The following is a 26,941-nucleotide window of genomic DNA, read 5'->3' as shown; positions in this document are numbered from 1 at the left end:
GAAGGCGGGCTCTCCTCATACAGTTGAGTGAAGGCGGGCTCTCCTCATACAGTTGAGTGGTTACCTGAGCCCTGCTCCACCCATGGAATGGGCATTCACATTGTGGAGTGTGAAAGAATAAAGCACATGACCTCACTGGCTGGGTCACACCTACATCCAGTCTACCACGTGGAAATGCCAAGCACAAAAGAGTAAGTACTGAGACTGGGGTGATAGTCCTGTCAATAAAGTGCTGTGGCAAAAGCGGGGGACATGAGTGCAAGTCTTAGAACCATGAAAAAAAGCTGGGTATGGTGGCACATGCTTGCAATCCCAGCACTGGGGAGATTGAGCCAGCAGGGTTCCCGGTCCCACTGGCTAGCCAGCCTAGGCTACTTGGTGAGACCTGGGACAGTCTTGGGGGAAAAAAAGGTGGGTGGCACCCAAGGAGTAACACCTGAGGTTGATGGTTGATCTCTGATCTACACACACACACAGACACACACACACACAGACACACACACACACAGACACACACACACACACACACACACACACACACACACACACACACCACATACTTATACACATGCCCCAAAGAGTGAGTGAGTACTGCATGCTTCTAGTTAGATGAAGTTTAAAACAAGGCAAAATTGAAACCACAGTAGCATGAGTCTCAATAATGACATGTCTAGGAGGTGAAAGATGGGAGGGTATTGACGGGAAAGGAACATTCTGGGAGTCAAAAAAAGAGTCTATATGTTGACTGAGTGGTGGTGACATGGGTATTCACATATAGAAAAAGTAACCTGTGAGCTGAGGCTACGAGCATAGCTCAGTGGTAGAGTACATGCTTAGTATGTGTGAGGCCCTGGGGTCCATCGCTGATGCAGATAGATAGATAGATAGATAGATAGATAGATAGATAGATAGATAGATAGATGATAGATAGATCGATAGATAGATAGATAGATAGATAGATAGATAGATAGATAGATAATTTAGATGATGGATGGATGGCTAAATAGATGATGGATGGATGGATGGATGGATAGATAGATAGATAGATGATGGATGGATAGATAGATAGATGATGGATAGATAGATAGATAGATAGATAGATAGATAGATAGATAGATAGATGCATACACATACATAGAAAACATGTTCTTCGTTGAATGGAATAACTTGAGGGACTTTAGTTCTCTCTTTCATGTAGATCTGGGGATTGAACTCAAGTCGGCAGACTTGGTAGCCAACTCCTGTACTCATTAAGCCATCTCAACAGCCCAGCCTGTGGAAATTATAATTTAGGACAGTATTGAAATCTTGATAATTCCATATGTTAGCCATCTTTCAACTATGGCCTTTACAAGGTAGCTGTGAGAGGCAAAAATCATGGCCCCTGGCTCAGAATGGGGGCTCAATCTACATCTTTAAAAGTTGTGTCATTAGGTAGAAATCTCTGGGCTATTTGACCAAGTTTCCACAAGAGAAAACTGAAAGAACATTTGATGTGCCCAAGTGTCTCGCATGGGCGTTTAGACACCGGCAATGTTCACTGTTGCCTTCTCGCTGAGTGTGGAGGAAACTGGGGGAATGGCTGTGTGTGGCAGGGGACTGAGGATCAACTCTAGTGGGTCCGCTGGATACAACAGTTACCGACAATTAACCAGGCCCAGCCTGACGGCAAAGCCACCTGTGGCAGACGCCTGATGGCCTGATTTCAGATCCTCAGACGCCATGTAAAGAGAAGTCTGATGTGGTGGCAGGCATCTGTAATCCCATGGTGACAAGAGATGGAGACAGGAGAGTTGGCAGGCAGCTCAGGGCCATCTTGCCAGAAGCATGCAGACGGGCAACAGAAGCATGAGGGCCAGCCTCAACAAGGTAGGTGTTGACTCCTGAAGCTTGTCTGCTCTGCAGACGTATTCCGTAACCCACATGCCCACATTCATATACACACACGTGCACATACAAACCACACACAGAGCAGTGATAAGTAAACAATTTTTTTAATGCTAAGCAAGCCAGGCCTGGCAGCAGACATATGTAATCACATCACTTGAGAGGCTGAGGTAGGAGGATCACAAATTCAAGGCCAACCTGGACTACAAAGTGGGATTCTGTTTCAAAAAAAAAATAAGTAAATGGAGTATTTCAAACTAAGATAAACACTGAAGAGGGGGCCATTGTGAAAGCACAATGTAACTATGTCGGGAGAAACAGGGCAGGGAAGAAATGGAAATCCATTTAAAGCTAAACAAATAAGAATTATGCTGTAAGCGGGGCTTAGTAGTCCCTTCGATAAACTCAGCACTAAGAAGGCAGATGCGGCAGTCGGGGACATGGCTCAGCAATTATGGCTGCTTTTCCAGAGGACCTGGGTTTGGTTCCCAGCACCTACATGGCAGCTCACAGTCAGCTGTAACTCCAGTTCCAGGGGATCCAACACCCTCTTTTAGCCTCCAGGCACGCACATGACACACAGACACACACATAGGCAAAACACTCAAACGCATTTAAAAAGAAAAAGGCGGAGGCAGAAGGAAGCCATGAGTTCGAGGCCAGCCTGGTCTATGCAGCAAGTTCCACGTCAGCTGGTGCTATAGTGTGGACTTGTCTTAACAAACCCAAATCCAAAACAAAACAAAGAATGATGCTGTAAGGCTGGGCATAGTCTGTGAGTAAAAACACTTCCCTCGAAAGTGTGAGGACACAAGTTTAAACCTCCAGAACCCACATAAAAAGCCAGAGGTGTGGCTCAAACATCTGGAAAACCAGCACTCCTGCAAGGAGATGGGAGGCAAAACCAGAAAACTCCCCAGAAGCTGTGGGGCCAGCCCGCCCAGATGCATAGTAGAAAGGCAACATAAGTGTCCTGCCTGAAACAAGACGGAATGTGAGGACCAACACCCAACCCAAGGCTGTCCTTGGACCTCCACATGAACGCTGCGGTACACACACACACACACACACACACACAGACACACACACACACACACACAGGAATGCATATACACATATACAAACACATGCACACACGTTGTATACAAATACACATAAAAAAACAAGCATTCCCTAATTTGACCAATATCAATAAAAGGCATTTTAGTTCATTCAAGACTTTATACAGACAATGCGCGTGCGCACACACACAAACACACACACACACACACACACACACACTATATTTTTAGTGTTTATTTCTGCAATTCATACCTAGAGACATTTCTCTGGCTGTGAAGTGTGCTGAAAAACACAAGGAGACAGGAGTTCTATCTCCAGCACAAAGCTGGCTCTGGGCATTGCTTCGCTACAAATGCCTTTTGATCAGTCTTTTCTGACACCCTTTGGGAAAATTCCAGGGAGAGAATGGAAACTGTATGCACACATGCACATACACATGCACACACATACACATAGATGCACACACACACACACACACACACACACACACACACAAACACACACAGGGGTAATAAGCCATTTTCAAACAACAGCAACCATAGATCTGAGGAGTCCCGGAGCATGGGGAGAGGACAGTTTCTCCCTGACAGAGGGAGCTATAAGGCTCATAAGCACCCCGGTTTCTATTAGGTAAAAAAATTGCTATGTGCGTTACTTTGAGGAGGTAAACATAAAACAGTAGTAACTACACTTGAAAGTGCCAACCTGTATCCAGTCGGTTTCAGAGGCGGAATGGCACTCAGGTGGCAGTGCCTAGCAGGACTGTACTTGCCATCGTTTGTACCCCAAGTTCACCAGCTCCCATTCTGAAAGCATGCCCACATCCTTCTGACTCCAGACCTGAAACAAAAAGGGTCCCCCGTCCTGAGCTGCTTGAATAGAAATCACTTTCTGTGGTCAAAGTGGAGGTTTACTTTTAAAGATTTATTTTCTTTTTAGTTATATATATGTAAGTGCGGGTGCCCTTAGAGGCCAGAAGAAGGCATCAGGTAGCTGTGAGCCATCTGATCTGGTATGGGTACTGGAATTGAACTCAAGTCCTCTGCAAGAACAGCAACTGCTTGTTTGGCTCAAACTGTTTGGGGGGCACCCAGGCAGGGGGGGCGGGATCTGTCCCTGGTGCATGGGCAGGCTTCTGAGAGCCCGATGCCTGTGGTGTGACACCTTGCACAGCCTTGGTGCAGTGGGAAGGGGCTTGGACCTGCCTCAGCTCTGTGTGCCGGGCTCTGCTGACTCCCCATGGGAGACCTTGATATGGGGGTGTGGGCATGCGGGGTGGCTTGGGAGAGAAGGCTGGAGGGTGGGAGGATGGAGGAGGGAGGGTCTGTGGATAGTGTGTGAAGTGAGTAGAAAATTTCTTAATAAAGAAAAATGAAAAAAAAAAGAACTGAAAATAACATAATTTTAAATGAAAAAAAAAAAAAAAGAACAGCAACCCGGGCGGTGGTGGCACATGCCTTTAATCCCAGCACTTGGGAGGCAGAGCCTGGCAGATCTTTGTGAGTTCGAGGCCAGCCTGGTCTACAGAGCAAGATCCAGGAAAGGCGCAAAGCTACACAGAGAAACCCTGTCTCGAAAAACCAAAAAAAAAAAAAAAAAAAAAAAAAAAAAACAGCAACCACTGATCCATCTCCCCAGCTCTGAGGTTTATTTTATTTATTTGTTTATTCATTTATTTTGTGTGTGTGTGTAGTGTTTTTCAAGACAGGGTTTCTCTGTGTAGCTCTGGCTGTCCTAGAACTCACCCTGTAGACCAGGCTGGCCTCGAACTCACAGAGATACACCTGCCTCTGCCTCCTGAGAGCTAGGACCACCACCTGGTTCGAGGTTTATTTTTAATATGACAATAATAAGCCTGTCGTTAACAAGCCGCTTTATAACTTTCCATACAGTAACTAATTTGATTTAGACATTAATCCTGCAAGCAGCACATGCGTTATTCTTTTCATTAGCGGTGGAAGCTTCAGTTTAGAGAAGTTAGGTGACATGCTTGGTGACATAGTAAACTTCAGGTTCAATGTTAGCACCAAGGCGCTGCCTTTCTATAGTCCATATGCTATTACTATCACACGAGTGCCTGAACCTGGGTAACCTAATAAAGAAAAGAGGATTCTCTAGCTCACAGTTCTGAAGGTTTAGAGGCATGGAGGCAGTATCCGCTCAGCTGTGGTCAGGAGCTCACTGCCGATAGCATTCCAATGTTGGGGGTGCACAGAGGAGCGAGAGGTGACGTCAAAAGACAGGCAAGGGCAGGTTGCTAGTTCCTTAAGAACTGGCTCATGAGAACTGACTCAAGGGAGAAAGACCTCCATCCCTTCTGATGACATGCCCCCAATGACATGAATACCTCCCACTGGGCTCCACCTCTTACTATCACCACAGTGAGGACCTAGCTGCGAGACTGGGTTCGTTCAGGCAAGGAGATCCGCTCTAAATGGAAGTGGCACCATTCTGTGGGCTTAATAAAAAGGAATGGGCAAGACGAGTATCGGCATTCACAGGTCTCTGCTTCCTGAGTATGGGCACAGGGTCGGCAGCTACTTCAAGCTCCCACCATGCCTTCCCCACCCCCACGCCTTTCCCACCCCCACACGTTCCCCACCCCCACGCCAGACTGTGTCCCTCAAACTGGGAGCCCAAACTGGGAGCCAAAGAAACCCCTTCCTCCCCAGATGGCCTTGTCAGGGCGTTTGTCTCACTAATGAGTAAAGTACCTAATTCAAATATGCCTCTCCAAAACGTCTGTGCTGAGTCAGTGGGTAAAGGTGCCCGCTGCCAAGCCTGATGACTTCAATCCGACCTCCATGACCCCCATGCTCAGAGGGGAACCAACTCCTGAAAGTTGTTCTCTGACCTCCACATGTGCACCATGGCACGTGTGCACCTACACACACACACACACACACACACACACACACACACACACGCACGCGCACGCGCACACACACACATACTCACACACAAAATAAATAAATGATAAAGTAAAATGCCTGTGTTGAAATCTTAGTCTTTAGGGTGATGTTCTGAGGAAGCGGGGCTTCTGGAAGGTGATATGGCTGTGAAGACAGAGGCCTCATCAATGGAATTAGTTCCTTACAGAGACTCCAAAGACAGGGACTGTAACTCAGTGGTAGAGCACTTGTCTTGCATGCGTGAGCCCTGGGCTCAGTTCCCAGGACCACAGAAGGGCTTCACCCAGGAGACCATCTTATCCTTTTTAGCAGTCAAAGACAATGAGGGAACCCCAGCCTCTGTGAGTTAGGAGGCCCACCCCCCACCCCCACCAAATATTCCAGAACCCTGGTCTTCAGTGTCCTAGGCTTTAGCACTGAGAAAACCAAACCTCTGTTGTTGTTGTTTTTATAAGCTATCTTGTTCATGGCATTTTCTGACAGCAGTCTGAATGGACTTCGACAGGAAATTAAATTTCTATCTGTTTAAAATACCTGGAGTGGGGGAGGGCTGGAGCAATGGCTCAGTGGTTTAAGAGCACTGGCTGCTGTTCCAGAGGACCCGGGTTCCACAGCCCCCACATGGTGACTCACAACTCCAGTTCCAGGGCATCAGACGCCCTCTTCTGACCTCCGCGGGTACTGCATGCATGTAAAGTACAAAAAAAAAAAAAACCATTCAGATAGACTCAAAATAAAATAAAACAAAACACCTGGAGTGGTTTCTTTCTTCCACAGCTGGCCCCTGAGAGTTGATGATGACTAAGCCAGAGAACCCTGTCTGGAATTCAATGGACCTGACGTGGTTTTGGCGGCACCTGGCAGAGATCAGTATTGACTTTTTCTGGCCTGACGCGTCCCCTTCCTGAGGGTCATGTACCCCAGTTGGACCCTCTTTCTGTTGGTCAGTGTTCTTTTGGAGAGAGGAGCTCATGTCCCATCGATCCTCCTGCCTCTACCTCCCAAGTGATGGTATTATAGGAGTGCCTCACCCCACCTCACCTATTCACGAGGTGCCGGGGGTGGAACCCGGGGCTTTGTGCATGCTAGTCAAATGCCCTACCAACTGAGCTACAGCCGCAGCCCCTGTTGGATAATATCTGATCTGTCTCCTTTCCCTTTCACAGCTACTTGAAATCTTTCCCCCTCGGTACAAACTCTAGACCCAGTGTAGCAGACTGCTGTCGTCGTGACTTCATCTCCTAAAACGGCCCTTGATGGCTGGGGCAGCAGCAGCCATGCTGACACAGTGAGGAGGCAAGCATGGAGAGCAAAAGGAAGAGCTGGGCAGTCACACAGCAGAATGGCTCACAGAGCTGAGTCTTCAGAAGGATCAATAAGCTGGGGACCAAGTCCAGAACGACCTATCTCCGGACCTCTTACCAGCTAAACAGAGACTCTTAGGGTTTAAGACACTGTTCATTGGGATTTGGGCTACAAGAAGTCACGAGTCCTTCCTAACAAATACATCCAGCGTACCCCGGTATCTCTTGGCTTGCTATTGACTTGGCAGGAAAAGTGGACTCTTCTTTCAGCCACCCATTGACACGCATTCTCCTTGCCCCCTCCGCTGCACAGCCAAGGCCTCTCATCCGATCTGACCTCTGTGCTGTGCTCTGCCTTCTGTCTGGCGTCTTCTGCCTCAAGCCTTCCCAGTGTGCTTTGCCCAGTTCTTGCCCTTGGTGTCGCTGTACTTATTTTAGATTTGTTGTCAGTGTTAGGGACCAAATCCCGGGCCTTGCACCAGCTAGGCAAGCTTTTTACTATTCAGCCACACCCACGCAAGCCCTTGGTTTCTTGAGATAAGGTCTTACCAGTCCAAGCTAGCTCCACCTCACCATCCTCCTGCTCCAGCTTCTTGAGTGCTGGGATTACAGGGCTACGCCATCGCACCTGGTCCCAGTGTGTACTTACATCAGTGCCCAGTGCCGTGTGTACTGGACTGAGTGCGGATAACACATGAGGCTGGCCCAGTGAATGGTTCTACCTGTTCCCTTCCCAGTGGCTTGGACCAGCCTTCCAGAAAAGAGAGCAGCAAGAGCGTGAAGTTCGGCCCAGCCTCTGCAGCTAGAGCAGGCGTTTGGTACCCGCTCTCCCCTGCAAAGGCTCGCTTTCCTTCTGCGTTCCTTATTTTCGTGGTCTTTAAGGCTTTTATGGCCCAGCATTTTGGCCTTGTTTTAGTGCGCCCTCATTATGATTGATGTTGCGTTTACTGGCTCTTTACCCTCAGCACATAAACATGCTTAAGTTTTCCCTATCTTAAAAAAATAACATAAAATACAAACCCTTACCTGATGCTGTCTGTGTTCCTCTCTGGGGGCTGTGAGCTTGCTCTCGGCTGCTCATGGTGAGCTCTTCAGAAGGCATCAGCTGGATCAGTTTTGTCTCCATCCCATGGATCCTTACCTCTAAATGATGGGCAGGAGGCTGGAAGTTTCCAAGGGCTATGGGAAGAAAGGAGAGGATGCTCAAGGGGAAGACACCTAGAACTTCACCCCTGGGGTTTTCATTTCTCTCTTTACATGTAGGCTTTCTTCCCACCAAGTGACTTCCAACTGCTCCAGAACTTTCTCTGAGCAGCTGCTACCCTCAAGGAAGGTCCCTCCAACTTACTATGTGTCGTTCCAGTTTGAAAATTCCAGGGAAGGGTTCTAATTGGCCCAGTGTGCAGCAGGCATTGGATGGTTCATAGTATGAGTCAGCTTTCCATCCCAGTAATCAAATACCTAAAACAGGGCTGGAGAGATAGCTCAGTGGGTAACGTGCTTGCTGCCCAAACCTGAAAACCCGAGTTCAGATCCTGGAGCCCACAGGAAAGCCAGATGCACTGGAGTGTATCTGTAAGTCCAGTGTTGTGGAAACAGGTGGATCCCAGAGGCTTGCTGGCCAGCTAGCCTAGGTAAAACAAGCTCCAGGTTCCGTGAGAGACCCTGCCTCAAAAAATAAGGTGGAGAGCCATAGACGAGGATACCCAGTGTCGACTTCTGGTCTCCACATGTTCACACACAGGCAACTACACACACACACACACACACACACACTTGCACTCACACACACACTCGCACATATATATGTACATACACCACACACACAAAAGAAATCACCCACAAAATACCTAAAAGAATTAGCTTACAAAGAGGAAATGCTATCATAGGTCTATAATCTCGGCTCTTGGAGACAGACAAAGGAGGAATTCGAGTTTGAGGCTTCCCTAGTTTATATGAATCCCTATCTCCCCGGCTGCAGGCCACCTGCTGGGCCCACTCCTCCAGCTGCCCTACTCACCCCTGCTCCTCCTTCCATGGCTGCTGTCCCCAAGGCCCTTCCATCCCCTCTGCTTGTCCATGAGGAGGGTCTCGAGTGCTGGAAAGCATCGCACCCCAGATGACTCCAATCAATGATCCTGGGGTATAGGGGTGTCCCCAGTTCTCTTGCCTCTTGCTAAGTCAATGTGTTGGAGAGAGTCTAACCACCCCCCCCCCACACACACACACACTTTCCAGGAAGGACATGCCACCCCAGTGTGAGCACACAGCCTCTACCCAGCAGTCACAGCATCCTACCTGGAGCTCTTCCTTCAATGGTGGCCCTGCATCCAAGGACTGCTGCTTCTTTCTCCCATGGGACTCCTCTGATGACGTCAGCAGTTCCCTTGGTCACCCACCCCAGCTTTGCAGGTCCAGATGAGCCAATCAACTCCCCTTCTCCATCCCTGCTTCCTCCCCCTCCCCCGACAGAAGCCCCTGTGAACTACCTAGCATTCCAGACCCCATTTCAGTCTCTGCTTCTGTAGCCACATGCTTCCCAGCACCCCTTGGAGGGCCCTCATGGGATCAAGTGCCAGGTGCCTATGGAGAAGCTGGCTGCTGGAGCTCCCCTGGCTTGATCCTCCATGCCCAAACTCAGATTCTCAGAATCTACTAAAATCTAGTTACTCTCAAGTCCTAGTCTTTAGGTCTGACTTAGGGACCGTCCAAACTCAGACACCAGGATTATGGAGACTGTCTTATTAAATCCAAATGTTTTGGGGGGGGCTATGGAGCTGTCTCAGTCAGTAAAGTGATTGCCAGGCAAGCACAAGGACCTCAGTTCAATCTTTGGGATCCACGTGAAAAGGCACATGCTTGTAATGCCAGCACTGGGAAAGTGGAGACAGGCACATCTCCGGGGCTCCCTGGCTGGCCAACCTAATTGGTAAGTTCCAGATCTGTGAGAGACCCCTTTTCAAAAAATAAGATGGATAGTGTCTGAGAAACAACACTTGAGATTGTTCTCTGCCCCCCCAAGTGTACATGCACCCACATGAATATATACGCATGTGCACGTATGTACTCACACCAATACACGCACACACATGTACACATGCTTGAACACACGTACATGCCTTCCAAGTCTCATCTGCAGTGTGCACCACTGTGACCCCATGCTTTGTTTTCAAGAGTCTTCCTCCCTTAACCTCCTAGATCTCTGACTGCCTTTCTGACTGCTCCTTCATCTGCCCCCATGGTCACAGCATCCAGCCCAGCTCAGGACATCATGACTGCTCCCTCAGAGTCAGCAGCCTCTCCAGGGGTGATCTACACCGATGCTCTCCTGCCCAAATAGCTCTCCTGAGCTCTGAGCTCCAGGCTCCTGGCTATACCTGACTGGCTCCTCACATCTCCGCTCGACTGTTCCACGGCCACTTGAAACAGTCATGGCGGCCTGGCTGCCTTTGTCTAAGTCAGCTTCTCCTCAGAGCTTCCTTTCTGTATGCTCTCCGGCATTCCGGTGCCTCAGCAAACAGCACTACAATTGGGTGCCCGCAAAGCCAGGTCTCCAGGAGTCACTCAGCTTCCATCAGGTCTCCTCGCTGCTGCTCCTGCATTCACTTGTCTGTCCCAGTGCAAACCTGCCTGTGAGGATCAGAGTTGAATATCAGCTTGACAGGATCTGCAACTGCCTAGGAGACAAGCCTCCAGGAACACCCCCAGGGACTGTCTTGATCAGGTTAGTCTCTGGCCATGCTTATGAGAGATTTTCTTGAGTGGGTACATTGAGGTGGGAAGGCCTCCCCTAAGAGTAGGAGGTGTCATCCCCTAGGCTTGGGTCCTGGACTGCATGGAAGACAAAACAGAAAGTGAGCTGAGCACTAGCATCCATTGCTCTTTGCTTCCTGACTGCGGATGCAATGAGGCCACAGGACTTCCCCACCATGGTGAACTATATCCTTGAACTGTGAGACAAGATAAACACCTTCTTAAGTTGCTTTGGTTGGGATACTTTATCGCAGCAACAGAAAGCAGCAAATATATCTCCCCCCAACAGTATTCCCACTCTGAGGTCTGCCTTGTGTAACTCACCTCTGGTCTCAGTCTCTGCACCTGTAAAATGGGCTGGTAATAGCAATACCCACTGTTCAATCTCTAGCATCACATAAACCAGGTGTGGTGGTACATACCTATAATCCCAGCTTCTAGGAGGTGAAGGTAGGATCAGAAGGTCAAGGTCAAGGTCATGGACCATATGAAATTCTGTCTCAAGAACAAACCAAAGATAACAGCATCTTCTCTGTAGGTCTGCTGTTGGGTTTCAGGGGCAGTGTGGTTATCAGGTGCTTAGACAAAGAGTCTCAGGCCATTTTGTGCTGCTGGACCAGAACCCACAGGCTGAGTCACGCATAAAGAAAGACATTTGGACCTGGACAGTTGGTTCAGCGGTCAAGGGCACTCACTGCTCTTGCGGAGAACCCTTGCTCAGTTTTGGCACCACATGGTGGCTCACAAAAACAAAAACTAAAACATGTTTCCCCTAGCACCCCAGTCTTACCCACTCTTTAGGAAAGTGTGGGTACCCAGAAGAAGATGGAGACAGTGGCCATGGCGAGATGGACAGACAGATGAACAAGTAACCTCCTCCCTTCAGGGATCTTACAGAAGAGCATGGCTTCTGAAGATGGTGTGAGCGTAGCTTCTGTATAAGATGGAAAAAGAAAGGGCCTATAAGAAGGGTCAAAAGAGATGCCAGGGGCACGCCTTAATTCCCAGCACTCCGGAGGCAGAGGCAGGTGGGTGTCTGTGAGTTCAAGGCCAGCCTGGGCTACAGAGCAAGTTCCGGACAGCCAGGGCTCTGCAGAGAGACCCTGTCTAAAAAGAAAAGAAAAGAAGATAAAATAAAGAGAGAGCTTGTAATGAAAGCAGGAGGGCCTGAACTGGATCCCCAGGCCCAAGGTTTTTGTTCTTGTTGTTGCTGCTGTTTCAAAGCCCTTTGTGGTGGCATACACTGTAATCCCAGTCCTGGGAGGGAGAGACAGGCAGGGCTTGCCAGATGGCTGGTCTACCCTATGTGGTGAATTTCCTGCCAGTGAGAAACCCTGTCTTGAAAGTTAAAAATGGAAAGCTTCAGAGGAGTGACACCCAAGGTTGGTCTCTGACCACCACATGCAGGGGTATACATGCGTGTGCGTACACACACACACACACACACACACTGGGTCACAAGAAACCACAGAAGCAGTAATAAAGAGCTAATCATTGTCGAATGCTGCATGCTACGATCTGTGTTTGGAAACTTCAAGCTCAATGCCAAAGTACCGGGAGGTGGCACCCTTTGAGGAGGGGCTCAGTCTTCACCCAGGGAGTAATGCCATTCTTAAAAAGGCTTATGAGAGTGGGCTCTTTCTCTTGTTCATCTATCCCATGGGGGCACAGGGCTCATCCCTTCCTTACTGCCTTCTTCCATACAAGGACACAACATGCCTCTTCTCCGGAGGACACAGCAACCAGGTACCATCTCGAAACCAGAGACAGAACCTGACTTCAACTTGGACTTCCCAGAAGCTCACAACTGTCCCTAACTCCAGTTCCAGGGTATACGATGCCCCCTTCTGGCCTCTTTGGACACTGCACACACATGGTACCCATACACATTTAGGTAAACACTCACAATTTTTTTTTAATTTTTTAAAAAGATGAAACAGACATTTATTTCTCACAGATATTCCTTTTTTTCTTTGCTGTTTCTCTTCCGCCACCCCGGTGTGTGTGTGTGTGTGTGTGTGTGTGTGTGTGTGTGTGTGTGTGTGTGTGACACTTCACTACAGGAATTTTTGACATTCAACAAAGGAGAAGCTGAGTTGAGGCTGGATTTAATTTGGATTTAGTGGGATACTTTGTGTGTCCTTTTACGACATCCCTAGCTATCTCAGCTGGGAACAGCTCTTGGGAAATCCTCACAGCCCCTTTGGGTCAATTCTCTAAGTAATAGGCCATGAGGACACCGCTTGGAGGTATTTTTCAATGTAAACTTGCCCCACAGTGCCCAGAATTGGAAGTTTATGGGTAGTAGGGGAGAATCCGGCCTGAAATTCACAGTTTTCACTTGTCTACTCACCAGATGTGAAAATTTGCAAACGTGAATCCATTCTCATCCGTGCCTCTACTAAACAGGAATTCTCTTCTGTTGGAAATACAGCTGGGATTGGGGCTTTAGCTCAGTGAGGAGTGCTTGCCTAGCGTGTTTTCCACCCTCCGCTCTGCTAAAAACTATGTGAGATTGCCCGTGCCCATAATACTAGCACTTGGGAAATGGAGGAGATAAGAGGATCAGAAGTTCAAGGCCAGCCTGGGCTACATAATGCCTTGCCTGTCTCAAAATAAAGAAAGTAAATCTATTCAGTGACATAGCATAGATAATTATGAATGTACCATATATTTCTTTCAAAAACATTCCTCATATTTATTTATTTTGGGGGGCACATGTGTGGGGGTCAGAGGACAACTTGAGGGAGTTTGTTCTCTCTCTCGGTCACCTGAGTTTGGGGATGGAACTCAGGTCATCAGGTTTGGTGGCAGGTGCTGGACCATCTCATCAGTCCGTCTTTTTCTTTTCTGATAGAATTCAGGAGACACAGAATCAGTCAGAATTTCTGGTTTGTAGGGTGAAACATTGAACAGGTCTGTGTGTTCTGTGTGTTACCATGTCTTGGAGTACCTGATGCTGTCCTGGTGGAAATAAATAACAGGCAAAATCGCTCCTGACATGTCAAACTCCCCAAAGAAACGTGTTTATCAGTGACTCAATTTTTATCGCACAAGGTAGCTTAGTCACATAACTATGTGGCTCCGTACAGTGCAGGGGCAATTTAAGAAGGCGTGGGAGTTGTTGCTGTGTGCCCCCATCCCAAGTTAACTTCTTATTTTTCAGAGAACTATCGATTCAATATCAACCAACTATTCTGCAGGCAAAATGATAAGACAGAAAGTATCTTAGAGCTGTATGGGGAAGTGAGTTGATAAGTCATCATGCTGTGGTGTGAGGTTCAGAGGACTTGGAGATTCTTTTTAAAAACTGTTATTATATTTTACTTATTACTATTGTGTTGTGTGTGTGATATGTGTTGTACAAGGGTCAGAACATACATGTGGAGTTGGTGCTCTCCTGACTGCCTTCATGTGTTTTCTGGGGCTCCAACTCAGGTCTCTAGACTTGTGTGGCAAGTACCTTTATTAACTGAGCAATCTCACCAGCCCCAGAACTTTTCTAGTCTTTTAAGTTCAGAATTTCTTGCACTCTTTCAACATGCTTAAATCTGTCCCTGGGGTCTTCTATTATTTTACTTTAAAACCCCCAAATTTCATAACCTCTTTCCTCACAAAGCCTCTGCTGTTGTCCCATGAACCCACATGTGTGTCTATGGTGCACATCACCTACTGCACCCTCACATCATTTCCAGAACGGTTCATGCTTGGAGGTCTATGTCTTGACAAATGGAAGAAACGGCCAACTCTAAAAGACTGTCATTATCTAGTGTAAAAGAACTGTCACGGCATCCACAGTGGTGAACAGCGGGGCTACTTCAATCAGCTGGCTCCCACTTTGGGGACTAAGGGTGGGCAAACAGAAAGATGCGAAGTGGAGAGGACCCATCCAAGCAGACTGCAGTTTTCTGTTTAGCCACACGATGGCGCTGAAAGCGTGGTCGGTCACTTCAGACAAAAACTCATTAAGAGCTAATCAAAGGCAAAGCTGTTTTTTCATGGTCCCAGTCCCTGCCTTCTCCCCCTTGCCAAGCCTCAGTGCTCTTCCTATTGTTCCGTCCTTTCTCAACTAACGTCGTCATAAATCCGTGTTTTTGTTTGTTAAGTCAACTGTGGCCCACAGTTCGTCTTCTAGACAACTTTCCCTGTTTCTTATAGTTAAGGATTATGTTCTTATTAACTGTTATTATTAGAATTTTCTGACTCAGAAGTTTGAGGACATAAAGCCATAGTCTTAGTTTCAGAATCGTTTGCTCTCAGCTCTTGTTTCATGTGTGTTTCCCCATGCCCTCCCTCCGTCAAGGCTCTATTTAGAACTTTATCTGAGAAACCGGCCTCCATGCCCACATGGCCAAGAAAGATATGGTCCCATCTGATTTTGCTGGGGCCCTGAGAAGACTGAATTACTCTTATATTAACTCTGGCCAGTGAGATGACTCAGTGGGTAATGGCACTTACCGTCACCAAACTGAATCACCCCGCCTTCAATCCCCGGCCCCACGAGGTACAAGGAGAGAGCAACCTTTCACAAGTTGTCCTCTGACCTCCACGTAGGTGGGCTGTGGCATGCCTCCCCGCCACACAATGCACAAATGTAATGTGATGTTTACTTTCCGTCAACTCGAGAAGAGGGAAGGAAGATCAGCTGACAAACGCCCCGTCAGACTGGCCTGTGGGGAAGTCTATAGGGCATTTTCTCCATTAATGATTGATGTGGGAGGGCACAGTCCACTGAGGGCTGTGCCACCCCTAAGCAGATGGTTCTGGAAGGTTAAAAAGCAGGCTGGGCAGGACAGGGGAAGCAAGCCAGTAAGCAGCTCTCCGGAATGGCCTCCGCCTCAGTGCCTGCCTCCCGGCTCCTGTCCTGACTTCCTTTCATAGGTGGACTGTGATTGGGACACATAAGTAAATCCTTTCCTTCCCGAGCTGTTTGGAGCCAGTGTTTTATCACAGCAATAGAAGCAGAGTGAGACAGGTAATATATGGTTTTTAAAAGATCAACTCGCCAAAAAAAGGGGGTGGGGCGTTGGGGATTTAGCTCAGTGGTAGAGCACTTGCCTAGCAAGCACATAGGCCCTGGGTTCGGTCCTCAGCTCTGGAAAAAAAAAAAAAAGATCAACTCGCCTAAGAAAGACAGAGGGAGAAGCAGAGGTGACGGCCTTCCTGCGTCCAATCATCCAGTCTCCAAGCTGACCCTGGCTCTCACCACCTCCGCAAACCCTCACCTCCATCGCTGCCCTGGGCATTTAGACCAGCACCACTGGCTCAGAGCACATCCCACAGAACGGACCACCTTCCCGACCTCTTTGGAGAGTTTGCCATGCAAGAGGGCAGGCCATGAACTTGGCAAATGGCTGAGGGAGGGACACTCTTGGTGGCAAACCACACTAAGGATCAAAGGCAAAAGGCAAGCCCCATGAGCTTCCCGTCAGGTGTGACTGCTTTAGAAGGGTCTCCTGTCTACACCTGACCCTGGCTCTCGAGTCCTTAGAGGTACCTTAGGCACTCTGGCCACGGTCCCGTTTTCTCCCAAGGGCTCCTACATCCAGTGATGAACAGAAAAGGAGGTGTGAGGACTGTACCAACTAGCGCCGCCTTGGACCAGTTTCAAACATCAGCTGTCTTTGTGACTTGCCCTAGTGGACTTGCCTAAAGACTGCATCATGGGGTAACTTCCCCTTCTGCCTGCTGCTGGCTTCTCCTCTCCCTCAAATGTGGAGCTGTGGACTCTCACTACTAAGAATCCTGCACATGGAACGCCATTAGACTCAGCTCCCTGGGGGACCCCGTGTGTGACAGAGACTGTGAGCAAGGTAAGGGATGCCCTCCCTTTCTGAACTGTGGTAGGTGGTCATCCAAAAGCTTGATGCCACCCCTAGGTGCCTTCTAGGCTCTATTCCCACAGCTGTCCGCTGCTGATTCTACCAGCTCTTGACAAGACTCCACCAAAGAATTTCGAAAGCCCCGAAACCCAGTCACAGTGATCTATTCACACTGGAAGCGGCTGCTTGCTGTGGCAGGCTGGGGACAGTGTTGGAAAGACTCCGGCTCTCTGGTTCGTTCGTTCGTTCGTTCATTCACAGAGGGCTGCGGAGGTGGTCCCTGCAGCTCGTGCCTGTGAACCCAGCTCCCAGCTACTCAGGAGGCTGCAGAAAGACGGCTGCAAACTCAGGCTCGCTGAGCTGCTGTGGGATCATCTTTTTATACACTGTGAAGATGTGTCACTCTGATTGGTTTAATAAAAAGCTGAATGGCCAATAGCTAGGTAAGGTTTCCAGGCACGGAGGATGCTGGGAAGAAGAAAGGCAGGGTTGCCAGCAAGATGGAGAGGAAGCAGGATGGGCAGTACAGAGTTAAGTTAACTGAGCCACGTAAGAGAACATAGATTCAAAGATATAGGTAAATTTAAGTTATAAGAGCTAGTTAGAAATAAGCCTAAGCCGCCGGGCAGTGGTGGCGCACGCCTTTAATCCCAGCACTGGGGAGGCAGAGCCAGGTGGATCTCTGTGAGTTTGCGGCCAGGCTGAGCTACCAAGTGAGCTCCAGGAAAGGTGCAAAGCTACACAGAGAAACCCTGTCTGGAAAAAAGAAAGAAAGAAAGAGAGAGAGAGAGAGAGAGAGAGAGAGAGAGAGAGAGAGAGAGAGAGAAAGAAAGAAAGAAAGAAAGAAAGAAAGAAAGAAAGAAAGAAAGAAAGAAAGAAAGAAAGAAAGAAAGAAAGAAAGAAAGAAGCCTAAGCTAAGGCCGAGCTTTCATAATTAATAAATCTCCATGTCATTAATAGGGAGCTGATGGTCCTGACCTAAAAGTCTGACTACACAGAGCTACACAACAACCCTGTCTCAACAACAACAAAAGCCAGAGTGCTGCTGTATGGTTGGTGTCACTTAATGACAGGGACAAGTTTTGAGAACTGCATTGTTAGTTGATTTTGTCACCCAGGCCAACATCATGGCATGCATTTTCACAGACTACAATGGCTATAATGTCACTAGGCAATGGGAATTTTTCAGTTCACATAATTTTATAGGACCACCATTGTCTCTGCGGCCTATTGTTCACAAAACTCCCACTACGCACTACATGGCTGTCCTGGGTTTCCAAGCCAACTTGTTGATTAATGGGGACAAGGGGTGTGGGGGTGCCAGAGGTGCACATCATCGGGTGTCTTCAGTCACTCTCTATTTTCTAAGATAGTAAGTCACACTGAACCTATAGTTAACAAGTTCAGCTAGACTGGCTGGCCACAGGCTCCTGGGATCGCCTGTCTCTGCCCCTCACTAACAGCAATCATATTTAAGATGTACGCCTCTGCACCCAGCTTTTTATATGGGTGCTAGAACCCTAACCCAGGTCCTCATGATCGCATGGTCCTCTGGCTAAACCATTTCCCAGCCCTAATTCTTCACTCCCTCCTGCCTTCCAACCTGAAGGCAGGCTGCTAGATCATCCACCGTCCTGCCGCACCCTAATATTGATCTTCCTTTCTTCCTGTTCCCCAGGAACATAAATGATAGTTTTCTTACAGAGAGAGAGAGAGAGAGAGAGAGAGAGAGAGAGAGAGAGAGAGAGAGAAGGAGGAGGAGGAGGAGGAGGAGGAGGAGGAGGAGGAGGAGGAGGAGGAGGAGGAGGAGGAGGAGGAGAAGAAGAAGAAGGCTGGGCACAGTGGCATACACCTTTAATCCAAGGGCTCAGGAGGCAGGAAGAGGCAGATTTCTATGAGTACAAGGCCAGCCTGGTCTACATGCAAGTTACTGGCCAGCCTAGGCTACCTACTGAGGCCTTGTCACAAAGTTTTTAAAAAATGGTAAAAAGAAGCAGATGAGACTGGTTGGCATGCTGACCTGTTTTTAACCCAATATATCCCAAACAGCATCGCTTCAACTGGCAATCAAGATGGAGACTGGGCGCCTTCCGTTCTTTCTGTCTTCTCAAGTCTTGGCAGGCGGGCCAGTGTGTAAGTAGCAGGGTTTGGCTTGGACCCGTCACACGTGACCGACCACTCGACTGAACAAGCAGACATAGGTCTCTAAGTAAGAGTGGTGGGACAGGGCTTATGAGAGGCTGGGGTCTTGAGCTAAGCATTTCAGTTTGAAGCCGAAGTCATCTCTTCAGCGGCCCACGGATCCCATTTCCATGTAATTTAGGAATAATTCTGTAGCAGCGTCATACTGCAGGAGGGCATAAGGAGGCCTTAACAGGAAACTCTCCCTAGGGGCTGGTGAGATGCTCTTGCCACGGAACCCTGGTGACATGAGTTCCATCCCCAAAACTCACATAAATGTGGAAGGGGAAAAAGCACTCCACAAAGTTGTTCTCTGACCTCTACACTCATGTCATGGCGTGTACACACACACACACACACACACACACACACACACACACACACACACATCATACACAGGTATGATAATAATAATAATAAATAATTTTAAAAGGGAATATCCCTGAAACAACTGATATATATGAGTTTCCTCCAAACATGGGCTTTCTTACTAACATCACCCCCAACCTCCAGGGGACCAAGGCAGTGGCGAAAAGCAATCCCAAAGGCATCTTTATTTAGATGCACATTTGTGGGTCTCTTACAGAGTCTTGACCATGTTTCTATTCCCAATCTGGAAGGGAAGAGAGGTGTAACTCTACGTGTTCCTTAAGAACATAACCCGTCTAATTGGATGCAAAGGATGGAAAGTCTTGATTCAGAGTCTGAAATGGCTAATAAGCTTTTATTTTTTTTTTTTTTTTTTTTGGTTTTTTTTCGAGACAGGGTTTCTCTGTGTAGTTTTGCGCCTTTCCTGGAGCTCACTTGGTAGCCCAGGCTGGCCTCGAACTCACAGCGATCCGCCTGGCTCTGCCTCCCGAGTGCTGGGATTAAAGGCGTGCGCCACCACCGCCCGGCTGGGCTAATAAGCTTTTATTGTTGCTATTACTTAACAGGTTTTTCTGGAACTTCGGGCTTGCAAAGTGCTCTCCAGTCACTTGAGAGAATCCAAGTTTGTTAATGGCAGGACGAAAAAGGGTTCTATTCATCAGGAGAGACAACATACATAATATTGAACTATTGAAGAATTAGGACTTTGCTGTGAGTACCTATGAAATGCCTTTTATGTGGGTGCAGAGATGCTTGTTAGGGACCTAGGCTGTGAATGCTGAGTTCACAAGGGGGAAATTCTGTAAGTCAGGAAATAAGGAAGTTTCCAGAATAAACATTAGCTAGCCCTAGTTACCCATGTGGTGCTTTGGGCCCTCATATGAGTTCTGAAGATTTTTCTAAAGGGGCTTTTAAGATCTGATGGATGGTCATTTTATTGAATCATACGTACTTGTAATATGGCTTAATTTGTAGACTTAAGATTCTGATGGGGCTGCTGTAATTGGAGACAAATGAGACACCAATTCCTCCACCAACATTACCAGTGCGGGCATTTGAAAACCCATTTCTCTTCTCCTGTGGACCAAATACAGGCCTTAGGTTTTTGGAGGTCTCAGGCAGTTCCTATCATCAGGCTGCCTAACATTCACTTGGAAGCCAGGGACGTGCAACAGCAAGAGCTCCTGCATTCGATTGGACATGCCTAGTTGGGGGCCAGCTGGTAGATGGCTGACCTAGTTGGTCTCAACTCAGCTCTGCCTCCTACGTCCCTCACCATCCAGCAAGCTAGCTGGGACATGCATCCTAGAGATGCCAGAAGCCACAATATACGAGCCGCTTTGAGCTTCTCTGTCACAGCTATTAGCAGCCCAGTAGCTGAAGCAAGTCATGTGACTGAGCTACCATCCAGAAGTGGGGTGACACCGACTGACACACCCGCTGTGAGAGGGCACTGCAGAGTCCCATGGAAACGGCACAGATGGAAGGAGGGGTGAGCCTTGTGGCCATCTAGAAGCTACCACAGGCATGGATGGATTCCTCTTGAAAAGAAACAAAGGCAAAAACAAATGTTATCAATGCATGCATTCAACTTGAGAAAACAGGAAAGGAAATAAGGAAGTTTCCAGAACAAGTATTATTAGCCGTCTCTAGTTACACACGAGGAGCTTTTTGCCCACATGTGACTTTTGAATATTTTTCTAAAAGGACTCCTAAGGTCACATTATTAAATCATACACGACACCATGTTGAGGCCAACCCACCTACCTCTTAGAATAGTTCCTAGACCAAAGATCATGGAGAAATGTTTCCTCGGCTTTGCCGAGGTATGAATGACAGATAAACACTGTGTGTATTTAAGATGAGACACACACGGAGTTTTGACATATGTATACAATCCTGTCTGTCACCTCACGTAGCTCCTTTTGTGTGTACTAGGTCACTTACTTTGATATTCTTAGCAAATGTCATGTAGTGCATAAAATTCCATCGTGCTCTCTCTTTTTCTTTTTTAGTATGTGTTTACGTCTCTGTAGCTGTCTGTGGGTATGTGCACATGAGTACAGCTGTCCGGAGGCCAGAAGACGGTGTCGGAGCCCTTGGAGCTGAAGTTATAGGCTGTTGTGAATCGCCTGGTGTGGGGGCTGGGAACAGAACTCAGTCCGCGCATTAAATCACCGAAGCCTCTCCCCACCCTCCAGCCCACAATATTCTCTGAGCAATCATTGCTTTTCCAACTGAAGTTTGATAATATTGAATGGAAAATTACAGAAATAAACAACTCGTAAGTTTTAAATCCGTTTACTTCCTTGAGCTAGTCTCTATATTGCCTGGGCTGATCTCAAAGTCACGCTCACGTGATACTCCCGAGTTCCTGGGATTACTGACTGATGCGTACCATCTCCCAAATAGCTTCTCTCTCGGTATACTGTTGTGCTCTTGCTACATTGCTATTAGTTATTGCCTTTTCCCCCAGTTTGTGTAGCCCTGACTGTCCTGGAACTCACTCTGTAGCCCAGGCTGGCCTCAAACTCACAGATCCTCCTGCCTCTGCCTCCAGAGTGCTGGAATTAAAAGCGTATGTCACTACTGTCTGGCTGTTGTTGATTTTTTGATGTTACTAATTTATAAGTTAAATTTGATGTGGAAGTAAGTGGACCATGAATTTGTAGCCAGTCTGGGCCACATAGCAAAACCCTATGTGGTAGTTCATGGCTACAATCCCAATACTTGGGAGATTAAAGCAGGAGGATTGCCTTGGTGTTTGAGTGAGACCCTGCCTCAAAAATAAATACACACATACTCACATAAATACCACTAATCATAGAGTACAGCCACAGCGGCCACTGACTTCCAGCTCACTCCATCCCAGGAGTATGACATGGAAAACTGCTGGGACTTGTAGTCCCAACAGCTCCAAAAGGAGTCACAGAACAAGACATGGGCCTAGCTCTGAGAATCACTGAGGGCTGACGAGGCCTTCACCGGACTGGAGGGCTTTGGTTTTCGATTTTTTTTTTCTTTCTCTGAAGTATTTTTTGCCAAACTCTTTGGAAGCCAGGAAATGGGGGTTTTAATTCAGGGGTTAGATAATGCTGGAAAACTCACAGTTTTAGTTTTTAGTTTTTACAGATTACAGTTGGAGAAATCATCGCTAACATTCCTACTATTAAGGTTAATGTGGAATTGGCAACACACAAAAGTCTTCAGTTCCAAGCTGGGACTTAGGACAGACAGTCACATGCCATACCACAGATGTCATTGAGCTGGAAGTTGTGACTGAGCCTACATTCGCATTTCCCAACCCAAGTCAACTGCGACAATGGAGGACAAGGAGGGAGGCAAAGTCCCTTTGGTAGTGATTATCTTAGGGGTTCTAGTGCTGTGAAGGGACACTGTGACCTCAGCAACTCTTTTTTTTTTTTTTTTTTTTTTTGGTATTTTGAGACAAGATTTCTCTGTGTAACGGTCCAGGCTGGCCTCAAACTCACAGAGATCCACCTTCTCCCAAGTGCCACCACTGCCCAGCAACCATGGTAACTCTTTTTTTTTAATTATTTATTTATTATGTATATAGAAGAGGGTTCGAGATCTCATTACAGATGGTTGTGATCCACCATGTGGGTGCTGGGAATTGAACTCAGGACCTCTGGATGAGCAGTCAGTGCTCTTAACCTCTGAGCCATCTCTCCAGCCCTCCATGGTAACTCTTATAAAGGAAAATATTGGAGGTGGTGGCTTACAGTTTCAGAGGTTTAGTCCATTACCGTCATGGCAGGACATGGCAGCGCACAGGCAGACATGGTGCCGGAGAAGGAGCTGAGATTTCTACATCTTGAGCCACAGACAGCAGAAGTCTATGTCCACACTGGGCATAGCTTGAGGAATGAAGACCTCAAAGGCCACCTCCACAGTGATGTACTTCCTCCAACAAGATCACACCTACTCCAGCAAGGCCAGACCTCCTTAGAGTGCCACTCCATGTGAGCTTATGGAGGTCAATTACATTCAAACTACCACAGTGATGAAAAAAGTCAGGCTGTGACTCCTTTGGGAACAGACTTGGGTCACCTGCCTGAAAGTACTGAAAGTGGCAGCTATTCAGAACCTCAGCAATCCAAATGCCCAGGCCTTCGTGAGGTGGCGGAATGGTCAGCGAGCCATTAAAAAGTAGACAGGGATGCCGGGCGGTGGTGGCGCACGCCTTTAATCCCAGCACTCGGGAGGCAGAGCCAGGTGGATCTCTGTGAGTTCGAGGCCAGCCTGGACTACCAAGTGAGTCCCAGGAAAGGCGCAAAGCTACACAGAGAAACCCTGTCTCGAAAAACCAAAAAAAAAATTTAAAAAAAAAAAAAAAAAAAAGTAGACAGGGGCAGGTAGATGAGCTGTTCAGTGGGTAAAGGTGCCTGTGTGCAATCCCTGAAACCCACACAGTGGACGGAGAACCAATTCCTGCAAGGCGATTTTGGGCTTGCACATAGGAATCATGGACCAGGCCCACACACACACATGCACACACAAATACATGTAAAAAAAAAAGTCCATTTTTAAGGCGACTCAACATTACCCTACAGATGGCTCTGGAAACAGATTCACTGATCCTGCCTAAATGGTAGAGCTGGGTATATTTGAATCACTTGGACGTTCTATGTAGCGTAAACTAGTTCTCACTTTCCTGTCTTAAGATATACGTTCTATTCATATAGAATTCTTATTCAAATACACTTAGATTAAAGAAGGCACTCTTGGAGCTTGGGAATGGTTCGGTGGGTAGAGTGCTTTCTGTGCAAGCCGGAGGACCTGAGTTCAAATCCCCATACCCACTTAAAAGCTGGGTGTGTCAGTGAACACCTGTAACCTCAGAGCTAAGAGTAGGGGAACCCAGAAACAGGCAGGTGTAGGGGGCTTTCTGGACATCCAATGTAGCCAAAACCATGAGCTCTAAGTTTAGTGAGTGATCCTGTCCCAAAAGAATAAGGTGGAGAAGTCAATTTCTGGCCTCAACATGCACACACATACATAGGTAAGCACACCTAGGCACACATGTAGGGCATGCATGCAGACAGACACATACACAAACCACTCTTGTTCGGGAAACAGCTCAATAGCAAAATGATTGCCTAACATGTGTAAGGCCCTGGGTTCAATCTCAAATGCACCACATACCCCCCCCCACACACACACAAATGCACTCCTGGGGGCAAAATTCTCCAATGTTTAAAATTAAATTAGTAGTTGCATCTTGTTTGTATGGGACTAACAATATATTCCCTCTGACCTAGAATTGTCCCCTTAAAAGGAATTTGTTCCAAAGACTCAGTAGAAAAGGCTCGGAACATAGGGTGTGTTGTTAGGTCTTCATTTGCTTAATTGGTCACTTTATATTAGCCTGTTTTGGTCAAAAGTTCCTTAGGACAGGCATAAATGTCGTTTTCAAGGGGGCTTGCTCCACTGACTCCCCAATAACTGTCATTTCACAGAACTTCAGAGTTGCCAAAGGGATGTTATGCATGTGGACCTTATGGATTTGTACAAGAACCCCCAGGAATCTGGAAAAGGTCAGAATGGAGCCACCTTATCAATGTGGACCCAAAATTCCAGCTTGCCCAAGGCCACCTACTAGTAAGGAGACAACAGAGTTTAAAATAAGACTTTGGAGTCCAAAGCTTGTGTCATAAATTATACTTTGTATTTATGAAAATGCCAACATTGGCCCCCAAAGGACTTCCCTTACAATTATGCTAAAATACTCAGAAAACATTTGAGATAATGTCTCAGCATGTTCAAAATAATATGCTCATATGTTTATTGATCTACAGTGATGGAAGTGGTAAGTGACATAGTAAAAACAATCCTAAATTATATTTGATGGACTTCACGGCACCATAAAGAAAATTTAACATTAAAGGAAATCAAGTTATTTTAAGATGCATGGGTGGTGGAACATAGAACCTAGTGTGTGCAAGACCCTGGTTGCAATCCCCAATACTGCCCTCCCCCAAAAAAAGCAGCATTAAAAGATTCATTAACTGGCTGGGTCTGCAGCTCAGCTTCCAGCATGCTTGCCTAGCAGGCGCTAAGCTCTGATTTCAATCCCCAGCCTGTGTAAACCAAGTGTGGTGGTGCGTACCTATAATCCCAGGGCTTGGGAGGTAAACATGGGGGGATCAGACGTGTGGGATCATCCTCAGCGGCAAAAATTAACTGACTAAACTTATCATAGATATGTGTATATAGAAAAAACGCAGTGTGGTTATGGTTGGGTACTAGCTGCAGTTTGGGGAATCCATTCGGGGGGTCCTGTAACCCTGTGGTTTAGAGGAGACCACTTTACATTATTATGAAATATAGAAAACTGCTATGGGAAATGTTTGATTCTGCTGTAACAGGCAGTTTCCAAGGGTGTAAAGGAAGTGTTCCCCTTTCTAAGCTGCAAAGAGTGGACAAAGTCCAGCATTTCTGCCCACTTCCTGACAGTTGCCTTCATGTAAGGTTTAAGCACCCCACTGAACTCTGCCTCGAAAGGCAGAATGATGTAAGTCATGTGCCCCTGTGGGCACATCTTGGCCAGGCGTGGGTGGTGCTCACACGAGCTAAGAGACTCTCTGCCATTTGGCCAAGAACTAGCTGGCTCCATGCCTAGCTAGTTCTGGTGCCCATCTGTCAGGGTGGCACCTGGCCCTTTTGCAGAAACAGATGGTTTCAAAGGATCTTTCCTTGCTGGCCTTCCCCATAATGATGCTCTAAAGCAGCCCAGCCTCATCCAGGGCCTGATGGAATCCTCACTTGCCCTCTTTCCTCATATCTTTGCCCAGTAACCAAATTGCTTTACTTTCTTCTTTTCCTTTTTTTGTCTTTTTTCCCTAGTATTTAAAAAACAAAAACAAAAACTTTCCTTAGGCTGGCAGGATGGTTCAACAGGTAAAGATCCTTGCCACAGAGCCTGATGACCTGAGTTCAGTGCCCCGAATCCACATGATGGAAGGAGAGACCCCACTCTGGAAAGCTGTCCTCTGACCTCCACATGTGCATCGTGACAACACCTGCCCCCACCCTCCCCCCACACACACACATACGTAGACCTGCCCCTAGTGACCTACTTCTGCCTTCTAGGCTTACCTCCTAAAAATTCTATGGTCTTCTTTTGTGTTTGTTATTGTTGTTGTTTGGGGTTTGTTTGTTTTAAAGGCTTTCATGGGGGTTGGAGAATATGATCACAATGTGTAGTATACATGTATGGAGCTGATGAAAATTAAATAAATGCACACAAAAAAGTTCTGATTTGAGACAGCTAAATGCTACAGATAACCCAAAGGCAGACCCTGAGGCTCCAGTCTGGAGGGAACGGGTGGCCTTGGTGACCTGGTCCAAGTATCACAGGGCAGCTCCCTCAGTGCTAGGATCCACTGATCCCTAGCTAAAGTGGGTGTGCAGAGGTTCAGGTTTGAGCAGCAAGGCTTCCCAGCGGCACTCAGCACTGTGCAAATGCCAGCCTGGGCTGGGCACTGCTGGCCTGTGCCACAGATGTCTGAACTGAAATAAATGAGGGGAAAGGGACGTGCAATTGCACTGGCCAGTACAGCTACCACGCAGCCCACTGACTGAGCCCAAGAGTCCTAACGGCCATAGTTTGTCAAGATGTAAAAACAAG

At 47.4% G+C, this 26,941-nt stretch overlaps 1 long non-coding RNA gene across 4 annotated transcripts; it reads left to right on the top strand.

Moving 5' to 3' along the window:
- Positions 1-15,692: 15,692 nt before the first annotated feature.
- Positions 15,693-26,180, top strand: LOC121825862 (uncharacterized). Of its 4 annotated transcripts, none has more exons than XR_013048295.1 (7): positions 15,693-15,893; positions 16,453-16,731; positions 18,790-18,873; positions 19,857-20,001; positions 21,306-21,574; positions 22,423-22,826; positions 24,771-26,180. It is a non-coding gene; the product is annotated as an uncharacterized LOC121825862 (long non-coding RNA). The 4 variants fall into 4 exon arrangements; XR_013048296.1 differs by having other exon boundaries at positions 15,694-15,893; positions 16,559-16,731; XR_013048294.1 differs by lacking the exon at positions 15,693-15,893 and having other exon boundaries at positions 15,997-16,731.
- Positions 26,181-26,941: the final 761 nt, after the last annotated feature.

The sequence above is a fragment of the Peromyscus maniculatus genome, chromosome X, assembly GCF_049852395.1.
Source record: "Peromyscus maniculatus bairdii isolate BWxNUB_F1_BW_parent chromosome X, HU_Pman_BW_mat_3.1, whole genome shotgun sequence".
In the NCBI taxonomy this organism is placed as follows: domain Eukaryota; kingdom Metazoa; phylum Chordata; class Mammalia; order Rodentia; family Cricetidae; genus Peromyscus; species Peromyscus maniculatus.
Note: the sequence above shows the minus strand (reverse complement) of the source record. Positions and strands in the feature narration are given on the sequence as shown.